Raw genomic sequence first — 14,520 nt, 5'->3', positions numbered from 1 at the left:
CCCCTCCACCCCCCCTTCACCTCCCCTCCACCCCCCCTCCCCTCCAGTGTCAGTGTCTCCCCGATACCCCCCCCCCCCCCCGGCGCCGCTACAGTCAGCGGGGGAGCGACCGAGCGCCCGGGACACAGCGGGAGAGCGGCCACAACACGCTGCCTCCCGCCTCAGATCCACGTGGGACCTGCCGGACGGGTGAGTGAGCGGCCTTCACCTCCCCTCACCCACCCCTCACCCCCCATCACCTCCCCTCACCCCCTTTCACCTCCCCTCACTCCACTTCTCCCTTCCACCCCCTTTTACCTCCACCTCCCCTCCACCCCCCCCTTCACCACCTCCCCTTCACCTCCCCTCCACCCCCCCCCTTCACCTCCCTTCCACCCCCCCCTTCACCTCCCTTCCACTCCCCCCCCTTCACCTCCCCTCCACCCCCCCCTCCACCCCCCCCCCTCCACCCCCCCACCTTCATCTCCCCTCCACCCCCCCACCTTCACCTCCCCTCCACCCCCCCACCTTCACCTCCCCTCCACCCCCCCTTCACCTCCCCTCCACCCCCCCTTCCCACCGCCCTTCCCCCCCCTTCCCACCGCCTCCCCCCCCCTTCCCACCGCCTCCCCTCCACCTTCCCACCGCCTCCCCCCCCTTCCCACCGCCCCCCCCCCTTCCCACCGCCCCCCCCTTCCCACCGCCTCCCCCCCCCCCTTCCCACCGCCTCCCCCCCCCCTTCCCACCACCTCCCCCCCCTTCCCACCGCCCCCCCCCCCTTCCCACCGCCTCCACCCCCTTCCCACCGCCTCCCCCCCCCCTTCCCACCGCCTCCCCCCCCCTTCCCACTGCCTCCCAGCCCCCCTTCCCACCGCCTCCCCCCACCCCTTCCCACCGCCTCCCCCCACCCCTTCCCACCGCCTTCCCCCCCCCTTCCCACCGCCTCCCACCGCCTCCCCCCCCCCTTCCCACCGCCTCCCCCCCCCCCTTCCCACCGCCTCCCCCCCCCCTTCCCACCGCCTCCCCCCCCTTCCCACCGCCTCCCTCCCCCCCTTCCCACCGCCTCCCTCCCCCCCTTCCCACCGCCTCCCTCCCCCCCTTCCCCCCTCCTCCACCCCTTGCCCCCCTCCTCCACCCCCTCCTCCCCTTCCCGCCGCCATTCGCCTTCATGCCCGCCTTACCGCCTCCCCACCCCCGCCTCTGCCTTTCACCCGCCCTTACTCCGGCCGCCTCTGCCTTTCACCCACCGCCTCACAGCCGCTGCACGCACTCAACAGACACCCGCCACACTCGACACATACCTGCCGCCACACACACCTGCTGCCTCCCGCCCCTACGCACCGACATCACTGACCCACCGCCTCACACCCTAGCAGGACCCCCACTCACAGACAGCACTCACAACCCACGCGCCAGCCGCCGCCTCACACCCTTGCAGGACCCCCACTCACAGACAGCACTCACAACCCACGCGCCACCCGCCGCCTCACACCCTAGCAGGACCACCATTCACAGACAGCACTCACAACCCACGCACCACCCGCCGCTTCACACCCTAGCAGGACCCCCACTCGCACACAGCACTCACAACCCACGCGCCACAAGCCGCCTCACACCCTAGCAGGAGACACGACTCAGATTTTTACATCACTTATGGCACCAAAATATACATTGTACTGTGGTGTGGTTACAATAAACCATTTTTATACAACATCGTATTACATTTTCTTCCATCTTTCTTTTCAATATTATTATCCAACCTTTACAACAAACAGTCACCTATTGTTCCACGATTTATAAATAATACTACCTATTACGCATTTACATCCCGGGCAACGCCGGGTCTCTCAGCTAGTAATAGATAAAGATCACCTGATCAAACAAATCAGACAAAAACATGATACTCTTTCAAGATTTATTTATCAACAAATGATTCGCCATTCAATATCCGTGTGTGAAACAGTATGTGACCCTTTAGATTCAGGACCTGGTGGAGACCCCGCGAGCAGCAATAATTTCAACTAAGCATTTCCTGTAACTGCTGGTCAGTCTCTCACATCAGTTTTGATGAATTTTGGTCCAGAACTGCTTAAAATTAGTGACATCTGAGGGCTTCCTTGCATGGACAGCTCGCTTCAGGTCCTGCCAAAACATTTTGATGGGGTTTAGGTTCTGACTTTGACTTTCCCACACGCGCATGCTGCGTTCCTCCACTCGTTCCTCTGAACGCCTCTGGAGGAAGTCTCATACTCTCGCAGACTTCCTTCACTACAAATTTATGCTATCCTGTTTCAACTCTGCCCTCTCGCAAGCTAAACAAGCCTACTTTTCTGCACTAATCAACATGCACAAGTCTAACCCACGCCGACTGTTCTCTGTCTTTGATACTCTACTCAAACCACCCTCAGCTGCCTCTCCTTCCTCCATCTCCGCTCAGGACTTTGCTGACTATTTTAAGGAAAAGGTGGAATCCATACGGCAGAACATCCCCTCTGTTTCTTCCCCCCATCCTACACCTCTTCCTAACTCTCCTCCTGCCTTCCTTGAGTCTTTTTCCACTGTCTCAGAGGAGGATGTGTCGCTGTTGATCTCCTCTTCTCCCTCTACCACTTGCCCTCTTGACCCCATTCCCTCCCATCTCCTAAAACCTCTAGCTCCTACTATAATCCCTACGCTTACACACATTTTTAACTCCTCCCTCTGCTCTGGAACCTTTCCATCCTCCTTCAAACATGCAACAGTCATACCATTACTCAAAAACAGCAAGCTTGACCCTACCTGTCTTTCTAACTATCGACCTGTCTCCCTCCTGCCTTTTGCCTCTAAACTACTTGAACGTCTTGTATTCTCTCGCTTTCTCCATTTTCTCAACACCTATTCTCTCCTAGACCCTCTACAATCTGGCTTCCGCACTGCTCACTCCACCGAAACAGCCCTCACTAAAATAACTGACGACCTCCATGCTGCCAAAGACAGAGGTCATTACACTCTGCTCATATTACTCGACCTCTCTGCAGCATTTGACACCGTGGACCACCCTCTTCGCCTCCACATTCTCCATACTCTAGGTATTCGGAACAAAGCTCTATCCTGGATCTCATCCTACCTCTCCCATCGTACTTTTAGTGTCTCTTCTGCTAACACCTCCTCCTCCTCTATTGATCTCTTTGTGGGGGTACCCCAGGGCTCTGTCCTGGGACCTCTTCTCTTTTCTCTGTACACACTCTCTCTAGGTGACCTAATAACATCTTTTGGGTTTAATTATCACCTCTATGCCGACGACACACAAATATACTTTTCAACACCTGACCTTACACCTGCTGTACAAACCAAAGTTTCTGAATGTCTCTCTGCTATATCATCCTGGATGGCCCTCCGACGCCTTAAACTCAACATGGCTAAAACAGAGCTCCTCATACTTCCTCCCAAACCTGGCCCTACTACCTCCTTCCACATTACTGTTGGAACTACAATCATTCACCCAGTAGCCCAAGCACGCTGCCTAGGGGTCACGTTCGACTCCTCTCTCACATTCGCCCCTCACATTCAAAACATTTCTAAAACTTGTCGCTTTTTCCTCCGCAATATAACTAAGATACGCCCTTTCCTCTGTTGTTCGACTGCTAAAACTCTGACTCAGGCCCTCATTCTCTCCCGTCTTGATTACTGTAACCTCCTGCTGTCCGGCCTTCCTGCCTCTCACCTGTCTCCCCTACAATCTATCCTAAATGCTGCTGCCAGAATCACTCTACTCTTTCCTAGATCTGTCTCAGCATCTCCCCTCATGAAATCCCTCTCCTGGCTTCCGATCAAATCCCGCATCTCACACTCCATTCTTCTCCTCACTTTTAAAGCTTTACATTCTTCTGCCCCTCCTTACATCTCATCCCTAATTTCTCGGTATGCACCATCCAGACTCTTGCGTTCTTCTCAAGGATGTCTTCTTTCTACCCCCTTTGTATCTAAAGCCCTCTCCCGCCTTAAACCTTTTTCACTGACTGCCCCACACCTCTGGAATGCCCTTCCCCTCAGTACCCGACTAGCACCCTCTCTATCCACCTTTAAGACCCAACTTAAGATACACTTGCTTAAAGAAGCATATGAATAGCACTGTGGATATTCTGAACACATGATACATAAAGCTTGGCCCCCTGCAGATGCACTTACCAGAACTCCCTCCTTCTGTCTCTGTACGTTCTCCCTACCTACCAATTAGACTGTAAGCTCCTCGGGGCAGGGACTCCTCTTCCGAAATGTTACTTTTATGTCTAATGCACTTATTCCCATGATCTGTTATTTATATTATCTGTTATTTATTTGATTACCACATGTATTACTACTGTGAAGCGCTATGTACACTAATGGCGCTATATAAATAAAGACATACAATACAATACTAGGCCATTCTAAAATGCGGAATTTCTTCTTCTGCAGCCATTCTTTTGTAGATCTGCGTGTATGTTTAGGATCATTGTCTTGCTGCATGACCCACTTTCGCTTCAGCCTCAGCTCCAGCTCACGGACAGACAGCCTGACATTCTCCTCTAGAATCTTCTGATACAATGCAGAATTCATGGTTGTGTCAATGATGGCAAGCCGTCCAGGTCCTGAGGCAGCAAAGCAGCCCCAAACCATCACACTCCCACCACCATGCTTGACGGTTGGGATGAGGTTCTTCTGTGCGACCACAATTTTGGTTTTTGCCAAAGATAACGTTTCTCATTGAGGTCAAAAAGTTCTACCTTTGACTCATCTGTCCAGAGAGCATTGTTCCAGAAGTCTTGTGGATCATCTATGTGCTGTTTGGCAAACTTCAGACGGCAGCAATGTTCTTTTTAGAGAGCAGTGGCTTCCTCCTGGCTATCCTTCTATGAACACCATTCTTTTTCTGATAGTTGAGTAATGAACACTCACATTAGCCAAGGTGAGAGTGGCCTGCAGATCCTTGGATGTTACTCTGGGGTTCTTTGTGACTTCCTGGATGATTTTCTGGTTTATTCTAGGAGAGATTTTGGTAGGACGACCGCTGCTGGTTAGAGTGACTGTGGTCTTGAACTTTCTCCATTTGTCTGACATTGCATCAGTGGAGATCCAAATCCTTAGAAATTGTTTTGTAACCCTTTCTTGACTAATGAGCATCAATAACTGCTTTTCTGAGGTCCTCAGAGATTTATTTTGATTGGGACATGACGTGTCTCCACACACCTGTATGGTGAAGACCAAACTCACAAAATTTCTGATGTTTATATAGGGTGGGGCCTCCCAAACTCACACCTTAAGATCTACCTAATTATCCCCTTTTAATTTCGCTGATAAAACCAGGGTTTCACTTACTTTTGCACATTCCCTTGACTCTTAATTACTCATCGTTTGTCAAATTCATACATCATTTTGTTTCCAAATACATGGAATTGGTTAATATAAACCCTGTTGGATATTTAGGAAAAGACTGGTTTTGATTCAAGAAGGTGATCATGGAAAAATTATGGAATTTCTATAATTATCATCGGGGTTCACAAACTTTTTCTCGACACTGTGTCACGCATCTCAGGCTATTGGATATATATTAATTTGTTTGCTCTTCTCTATGCAAGGGGAGAAATACAAAAGCATTGGTAGTGTAGGACCTGCTGATAGGATCTAACCCTGACGTTGTTGCAGGTTTGAAATGTTTTGGCCAAAGGATTGAATTAAATGTCCCATATTTAGGAGAATAAAAAAACTGATCGTAATGAAGGAAATAATTAGCCAATAATTGGTTTCTTTGTTTATTGCTGTATACTTCAGGTCACTTTCCCAGCAATAATTCAGCTGACATAAATATATCAATAAATAATACCGTGGGTCTGGGTTTTGATCTTGCTCAGATTGTGTACGTCTTCCTTAAACTAATCTACCTGTCCTTACCAGAGAGCCAATAAAGATGTGTGTGTGTCCTTTAAAAAAAAATTAAAAAAAACTTCTAGGTATCAGATTTAATTAATAAATGGCATAAATAACCCAGTTTTAACCCGTTAATCATCAGTGCACTGATTATAGGAGGGGATTGTCTGTTTACGCAACCAGCTCACTGCTAGAGGCTTTTTTAGAAATCTATAGATAATAAGGAGACAAAGTCTTCCCCTCACTGCCTCCTCTCCCCTCACTGCCTCCTCTCTCCTCCTCTCCCCTCACTGCCTCCTCACTGCCTCCTCTCCCCTCACTGCCTCCTCTCTCCTCACTGCCTCCTCTCCCCTCACTGCCTCCTCTCCCCTCACTGCCTCCTCTCTCCTCCTCTCCCCTCACTGCCTCCTCACTGCCTCCTCTCCCCTCACTGCCTCCTCTCCCCTCACTGCCTCCTCTCTCCTCACTGCCTCCTCTCCCCTCACTGCCTCCTCTCCCCTCACTGCCTCCTCTCTCCTCCTCTCCCCTCACTGCCTCCTCACTGCCTCCTCTCCCCTCACTGCCTCCTCTCCCCTCACTGCCTCCTCTCTCCTCACTGCCTCCTCTCCCCTCACTGCCTCCTCTCCCCTCACTGCCTCCTCTCTCCTCCTCTCCCCTCACTGCCTCCTCTCTCCTCCTCTCCCCTCACTGCCTCCTCACTGCCTCCTCTCCCCTATTCCAACCTCCTTGATCTGAATATTCCACCCTGCAAACCGTTCCCTTTATCTCCTTATTTCCTCCCTCTCGTCTCCCTCGTCCCTCTCTCCCGCCTTCTCTGCCAAGGGCACCCCTCCCCTTGCACATAAACCTGTTCACCTGCTGATAATACCTGCACCTTCCCTGTGTGCGAGACACGGACAGAGCCAGCAGGAGAGGCGACCATTAGACCCTGCCACGGGTGGTCCAGCAGCAGCTCCCAGAGGTGCCTGTTTGTCACTGTTGCATGGGGATCGGGCAGGGTGCGCCGTTCTTTTTTTTGCATGGGGCACGCAATGCATCGCCGCTACACATGAGCAAACTTGTCACACGGGCGGCGAGCCGGGCGAAATTTGCCCTTTTTGAGACGCGAGAAAAGCTGCGGCTGAGTCGGAGTGCGCCAACGATTCGCCAACTGTAGGTTTAGTGCGCAATTTTGTTTAATATGTTAATAACGCACGGGGAAGTTCTGTAGGTTCTCAACTTCAGTCCTCAAGACCCCCAACAGGTCAGGTTTTCAGGATATTGCTGCGTGAGTCAGCTGTGCTGAATCAGTGGCTCCCTGCTTCAGCACTTCGATTGAGCCACCTGTGCTGAAGCTGGGATATCATGAAAACCGGACCAGTTGGGGGGGGGGGATGTCTTGAGGACAGGAGCTGAGAACCTGTGCTGTATGTTATCTTAGTGCTGGGACAGTTTACAGATGTAGCGAGACTCGCCGCGCCGAAGGAAGCAAGAGCCTGCGGTGCCCGGGACAGAGTGTATCAGTGTGTTAATGTGCGCGCGTCTGTGTATATCAGTGTGTTAATGTGCGCGCGGATGTGTGTATCAGTGTGTTAATGTGTGCGCGGATGTGTGTATCAGTGTGTTAATGTGTGCGCGGATGTGTGTATCAGTGTGTTAATGTGTGCGCGGATGTGTGTATCAGTGTGTTAATGTGTGCGCGGATGTGTGTATCAGTGTGTTAATGTGCGCGCGGATGTGTGTATCAGTGTGTTAATGTGCGCGCGGATGTGTGTATCAGTGTGTTAATGTGCGCGCGGATGTGTGTATCAGTGTGTTAATGTACGCGCGGATGTGTGTATCAGTGTGTTAATGTGTGCGCGGATGTGTGTATCAGTGTGTTAATGTGCGCGTGGATGTGTGTATCAGTGTGTTAATGTGCGCGCGGATGTGTGTATGTGTGTTAATGTGTGCGCGGATGTGTGTATCAGTGTGTTAATGTGTGCGCGGATGTGTGTATCAGTGTGTTAATGTGTGCGCGGATGTGTGTATCAGTGTGTTAATGTGTGCGCGGATGTGTGTATCAGTGTGTTAATGTGTGCGCGGATGTGTGTATCAGTGTGTTAATGTGTGCGCGGATGTGTGTATCAGTGTGTTAATGTGTGCGCGGATGTGTGTATCAGTGTGTTAATGTGTGCGCGGCTGTGTATCATTGTGTTAATGTGTGCGCGGCTGTGTATCAGTGTGTTAATAAGTGCGCGGCTGTGTATCAGTGTGTTAATAAGTGCGCAGCTGTGTATCAGTGTGTTAATAAGTGCGCGGCTGTGTATCAGTGTGTTAATAAGTGTGCGGCTGTGTATCAGTGTGTTAATAAGTGCGCGGCTGTGTATCAGTGTGTTAATAAGTGCGCGGCTGTGTATCAGTGTGTTAATAAGTGCGTGGCTGTGTATCAGTGTGTTAATGTGTGCGCGGCTGTGTATCAGTGTGTTAATGTGTGCGCGGCTGTGTATCAGTGTGTTAATGTGTGCGCGGCTGTGTATCAGTGTGTTAATGTGTGCGCAGCTGTGTGTATCAGTATGTTAATGTGTGTGCGTCTGTGTATCAGTGTGTTAATGTGTGCGTGGCTGTGTATCAGTGTGTTAATGTGTGCGTGGCTGTGTATCAGTGTGTTAATGTGTGCGTGGCTGTGTATCAGTGTGTTAATGTGTGCGCGGCTGTGTATCAGTGTGTTAATGTGTGCGTGGCTGTGTATCAGTGTTAATGTGTGCGCAGCTGTGTGTATCAGTGTGTTAATGTGTGCGCGTCTGTGTATCAGTGTGTTAATGTTTGCACGGCTGTGTGTATCTGTGTGTTAATGTGTGCGTGGCTGTGTATCAGTGTGTTAATGTCTTTCTGTAAATCAGTGTGTTAATGTGTGCGTGGCTGTGTATCAGTGTGTTAATGTGTGCGCAGCTGTGTGTATCAGTGTGTTAATGTGTGCGCGGCTGTGTGTTTGTAAATTGGTTCAGTGGTTAAAGAGCATGGAGTGCGAGCCTTAGAGTTCAGCAGCTAAATGGTAGAAGGCTCCGTCCTCCTCTCTCTGAGGCAGAGAGTGAGTCTGTGATCACAAAATACGGGTCCTGCCTGAATCCCCGGCTCTGGTACCCTCAGTCACTCACAGTTACAGTGTGACACAGGTGCATGGGAAACAGTGACCGCAGGACGATCGGGATCGTTAACACCTCGCCTTGCAGGCCTCTCGGGGTTAACTTATCCAATGCCAGAAGTCATAAATTCATCTGAGAGAGATATTACTGTGAGGAGATGGCGCGCGTACGTACAGCTGTTATCAGATTGCGTTATACATTGTACCTGTCTGCTCTGCCCCCCCCCCCCCCCCCGTCTCCCCTCCCTGTTTGCATGGCCGTCAGTTTTCCTGAGGTGAAATGTTATATTCTGCCAACTGCGATCGACATTCCTACTGATCGGTGCTATATTTTTAATAGCAGATGTGTTTTTCTGCAGCTTGAAGATTTGAGCAATGTCAGATATTTGCGGCCGGGCCAACTTTCCATGAGTTTGTCATTCGATTTACCGCTTGTAATACTTTGCCTCAAATAATCCCAGTTGTTGGTTTTGTGCCGTATAAATGACAGAGCAATGAGTTGCAGATCGTTCGGGCGGGGAAGGGGTTAATCTGGAGCAGTTTGATCATTTTGTAGCCGGAAAAGTATATAATTTGGCGAGCTATTAAACTATACTGTAGGGTCAGTACAGGTTCAAAAAGGGAGCAGGACTTAATAAACAGTTTATTGAGTTACATAGTTACATAGTTACATAGTTACATAGTAACATAGTAACATAGTAACATAGTAGATGAGGTTGAAAAAACATCAAGTTCGACCTATGCTAAATTTAGACGACTGATACTTTATCCTATATTTGTGCTTACAGTATATTGATCCAGAAAAAAAACAAAAAACCCCAGTGACATCATCTAATGCAGGGGGGCGCAAACTTTTTTCCCTGCGCCCCCCTGCCGGCTGTTTTCTCACTCCCGCGCCCCCCCCCCCCAACCCCAACTTACCCGCGCTCCGGCGTAATGACGTCACGTTGCCATAGCAACGTGACGTCACATGACCTCGCAGCGTCATTTTGTCGCCGCGTTGCCATGGCGACGCAGGGAGGAAGCCGCCGGAGCCACGGTAAGTTAGGTTTACAGAGGCCCTGCAGCTCCCCCGGCACTTAATTTAAGTGCCTTCGGGAAGCGCGCGGGGCCTCTGTAAACCCCGCGCCCCCTGTCGGCAGTTTCGCGCCCCCCCCTGGGGGTCGTGCCCCACAGTTTGCGCAACCCTGATCTAATGATATCTCATAAGGGGGGAAATAAATTCCTTCCTGACTCCAAATATTGTCAATCGGATTACTCCCTGGATCAACATTCTTCCCATGTTTACTTATTTGGTATATCCCTGTATACCTTTCCTTTCTAAAAAGATGTCCAACTTTTTTTTTTTTTTAACAAATCTATTATATCTGCCATCACAGTCTCCATGGGTAAGGAATTCCATATTGTAACTGCCCTTACTATAAAGAACCCTTTCCTTTCCTGTTGGTGAAATCTCCTTTCCTTCAACCTAAAGGGATGGCCCGAGTCCTTTGTACTGCCCGTGGGATGAATAGTTCTTTTGGAAGCTCCTTGTACTGTCCCCGACTATATTTATATATAGTTAACATATCCCCTTTTGGACGCCTCTTTTCTAATGTAAATAAATCTAATATAGCTAGCCTCTCCTCATAAATCAGATTATCCATCCCTTTTACTAATTCGGTGGCTCTTCTCTGCACTTTCTCTAGTCCCATAATGTATTTTCCAAGAAGTGGTACCCAAAATAGTACTCAATATTCAAGGTGTGATCTTACTAAGGCTGGGACCATGGTGCCGCAGACTGTGCGGAGGCGTCAGCACGCTGAGCGATCAGACAGCCTTAAGGCAGTGATGGCGTCCATGCGGCATGCGGGTGCGCGGAAGCGGGAGGGGGCGGGCGTGGTACAAGAAATCGGTTGAAGCTGATTTCTTGGCGCGACAGGCCGGTCATGTGAGAGCGAACCAGCTCCGTGACGCCCCTAGGAACGCCCCCCACGGCCCGTCCACCATGGCCAGGGAAAGCACCCGCTTCACGTGGGTCACTTCCCAGCCTCCGCGCACTTCCGCGTGGGCGATGGCACCATGGCCCCATCCTAATGCTTTATAAAGGGGCATATTTATGTTCCCTTCCCTTCCATCCATTGCCCGTTTGATGCAAGATAAGATCGTGTTTGCCTTTGCAGCTACTGCATGACATTGGGCACTATTGCTAAGCCTGCTGTGTACAAGCACTCCTAAATCCTTCTCCATCAAGGATTCTCCTAATTTATCCCCATTTAATTTGTAAGTCGTCTGTTTATTCTTGAGACTTTGCTCTCAATGCCAACCTCAAGGTCATTAATAAACAAGTTAAAAAGCAGGGGTCCCAGTACTGATCCCTGAGGTACTCCACTCACAACTTTAGCCCAACCTGAAAAAGTTCAATTTTTGACAACTCTCTGTTGTCTGTCCTTCAATCAGTTTTCAATCCAGGTGCATATATTTTTACTAAATCCAATTTGCTTTATTTCGTACACGAACGTCTTATGTGGCACTGTATCAAAAGCCTTTGCAAAATCTAAGTAGACCACATCAACTGCATTACCCTGGTCTAAATTCCTTCTTACCTCCTCAAAGAAACTAATACGGTTAGTTTGGCAAGATCTATCCTTCATAAATCCATACTGACTATTACTAATAAATTTGTATACCATGAGGTATTCCTGAATATTATCTCGTTCTAAACCTTCAAGTAGTTTCCCTACTATTGATGTCAGGCTTCCAGGTCTGTAATACCTCGGCTGTGATCTATCTCCCTTTTTAAATATAGGCACCACATCTGCTTTACGCCAATCTTGTGGTACTGAGCCTGTGGAAATGGAGTCCTTGAATATTAAATGTAATGGTTTGGCTATTACTAAACTTAACTTCTTAAGAACTCTTCGATGTATGCCATCAGGGCCAGGTTCCTTATTTACTTTAATTTTATGATGCCGCCTATGAACTTCTTCCACAGTTAACCAATTGTTCATTAATATGGAGGTTGTGGCTTCCTCCTGCGGCACTACTATTGAACTTGATTCTTCCCTGGTAATCACAGAGGCAAAGAATTTGTTTAATACCTCAGCTTTTTTCTTATCTCTAATAATCTGCCTATCTCATACTGAAAGGGTCCTATATATTCTTTTCTGGTTTTTTTTTGTTATTAAGGTACTTAAAGAACTTTTTAGGGTTGATCTTACTTTCTATTGCAATCCTTTTTTCATTATCCTTTTTTGCTAATTTAATTGCCCTTTTGCAATTTTTGTTACATTCCTTATACTTCTGATACGATGTCTCTGTCCCTTCTGACTTAAAGAATCTAAACGGCTTCCTCTTCTTGTCCATTTCCTCCCCTACCTGTTTATTTAGCCACATTGGTTTTGACTTATTTCTTTTATACTTATTACCCAAGGGTATACACTGATGAGTGTGCTTTTCAAACAATGTTTTAAAGACTGCCCATTTATCTTCTACATTTTCCCTGCAAAAACATCATCCCAGTGTATTACTTGTAGATTAGTCCTCGGTTTATTGAAATCTGCCTTTCTAAAGTTGAAGGTTTTTGTTGAACACAAGTAATCTGTTTTTTGATAATTTATTTCAACTGAGACCATGTTATGATCACTGTTACCCAAATGTTCCAGGACTTGAATATTTGTTATTACTTCTACATTGTTTGATATTACCAATCCAGTACTGGCCCTCTCCTGGTTGGTTCCTCAATAATTTGGGTCATATAATTGTCTTTAAGCACCCCCAAAAACCTGTTTCCTTTTGTTGCAATGCTAATCTCATTGCCCCAGTCTGTGTCGGGATAATTAAAATCACCCATTATGCAAACATGACCCAGTTTTGATGTCTTCTCCATTTGCAAACGTATTTTAGCTTCCTCAGTCTCACAGATATTTGGTGGTTTATAGCATATTCCCACAAACATTTTCTTGAAACTTTTACCTCCACTGCTAATTTCTCTCCACAATCCACATTTGAATCCACAAATGTGGATGTGAATCCACATTTTCATCATTCCCTTCATAAACATTTCCCCTTATAATGCGTTTTAGATCCGGGGTAACATATAAGCATACTCCACTTCCTCTTCTATTTGCTCGATCCTTCTGAAAAAGGGAATAACCCTATAAATTAACTGCCCAGTCATGAGTTTAATCCTACTATGTTTCAGTAATGCCTATGATATCATACTGCTCCCTTGTAGCTATTAATTCAAGCTCACCCATTTTATCTGTCAGACATTAGCAACCAAGCATTTAAGTTTTTTTCAGTCTGTACTATTATCTTATCTGCTCCTACCTTTCCACGCCAATTGGGTTTAGTTTTTAGAAGTTTTCTAGAATTATCTGCACTGAAAGCTGCAGTTCATTTTTTTTTTTTTTTTACTTCAATAGTTTAATGTGTGCAATCTCGAATTACCTAAAGAACTGTATAGATGCAGGTCAATTCGTTCTCCATGTATTGATCGGCGAAATTTGGTGACATCATTAGTGAAGGGATCTGTTTTTCTTCTGCTTCTTTCTCTCAGTGGAAGCTCATGAATATTCATGAGCACTCCTGCACTGACATGTGCTAGAGGGAGGGCAGGGCTGACAAAGGGGTGTGCCAGAGCTTGTGACGGGACATGAAGGGGCAGTGCCTTAGCAAATGGCTGTTAAAATAGAATACAAGAAAATTGGTCTTTCAAAGTTGTTTTTTTAAAAACAGAAAATGCTAAAAGTATTTTTTCTTAATACAGAACTGATTTATTAAAAAAAACACATGCAGGATATTGACTGAACTGCAGCTTTAATATGGGTGTCTCGCTGCTTACCAAACTCGCACTTGACCCCATTCTATCTCCATAACCCCTTGCTATTTCCCCATCTATTCTATTTAGATAGCTTGGACCTCTCTCTTACCCGCTATGCAAAATATTGGGATGAATGGTTATACCGAAGTGAGCAGAGTTCCAAAGAAGGAGGAGGGGAGGGCTGGATGTTTTTTGTCCCCCCTCTTTCTGTTCTATCCTATTCAGTGTGTTGTGAAGCTGCTTCTCTGTGCTAGAGAAGATTTGTGCCCCATTAAGGTGAATAGGGTCTCCCTTGACCTTAGGCATACACCATTGTGCAGGAAATATGATATAAAATAAATATAATAAATGCACAGGTGCATTTTCCACAAAAAACTAAATCTGGAGGAATTCAGGGTGAGGGAGGAAGCACAATACCCGTTTTATAACACAAACAGGTTTAACGGGTTCAAATGCAGGGGCAGGTGGCCCCATATGGAACAGACAATGATACATGTCATTGCCAGAATACACGCCGCATGCTGCTTTTGCTACCAAACTGTATTTATTCCATGTGTTGTTCTTCTGGCTTCAGCAGTTCCTGGAGCCTCGGGGCTCAGATCCGGAAAAAGGCCTGCACCCTGGGTAGGCATGTGATTGCCTGGGCAGAGCACATGGGAGTCGGAGGACACCTGCCTTATGAAAAATAGCCCAGGGCAGGAAGGTGGTTAAATCAGGAAGGTTACAGCAGTCTTTGGAGGTAAGAGATGCA

At 47.9% G+C, this 14,520-nt stretch overlaps 1 protein-coding gene across 5 annotated transcripts in view; it reads left to right on the top strand.

Annotated features, from left to right (window-relative positions):
- Window positions 1–14,520, top strand: part of RNF183 (ring finger protein 183) — a 28,410-nt gene that overhangs the window by 7,711 nt on the left and 6,179 nt on the right. For 2 of the 5 annotated variants that reach the window (XM_075579230.1, XM_075579227.1), the window contains exon 3: window positions 14,344–14,508. The gene's annotated coding sequence lies outside the window, so the exon portion shown is untranslated. Of the gene's footprint in view, window positions 1–6,160; window positions 6,824–14,343; window positions 14,509–14,520 lie in introns of those variants that run through there. The other 3 variants (XM_075579229.1, XM_075579228.1, XM_075579231.1) reach the window with 3 other exon arrangements.

Source organism: Ascaphus truei, chromosome 21 (genome assembly GCF_040206685.1).
Source record: "Ascaphus truei isolate aAscTru1 chromosome 21, aAscTru1.hap1, whole genome shotgun sequence".
Lineage (NCBI taxonomy): Eukaryota > Metazoa > Chordata > Amphibia > Anura > Ascaphidae > Ascaphus > Ascaphus truei.
Note: the sequence above shows the minus strand (reverse complement) of the source record. Positions and strands in the feature narration are given on the sequence as shown.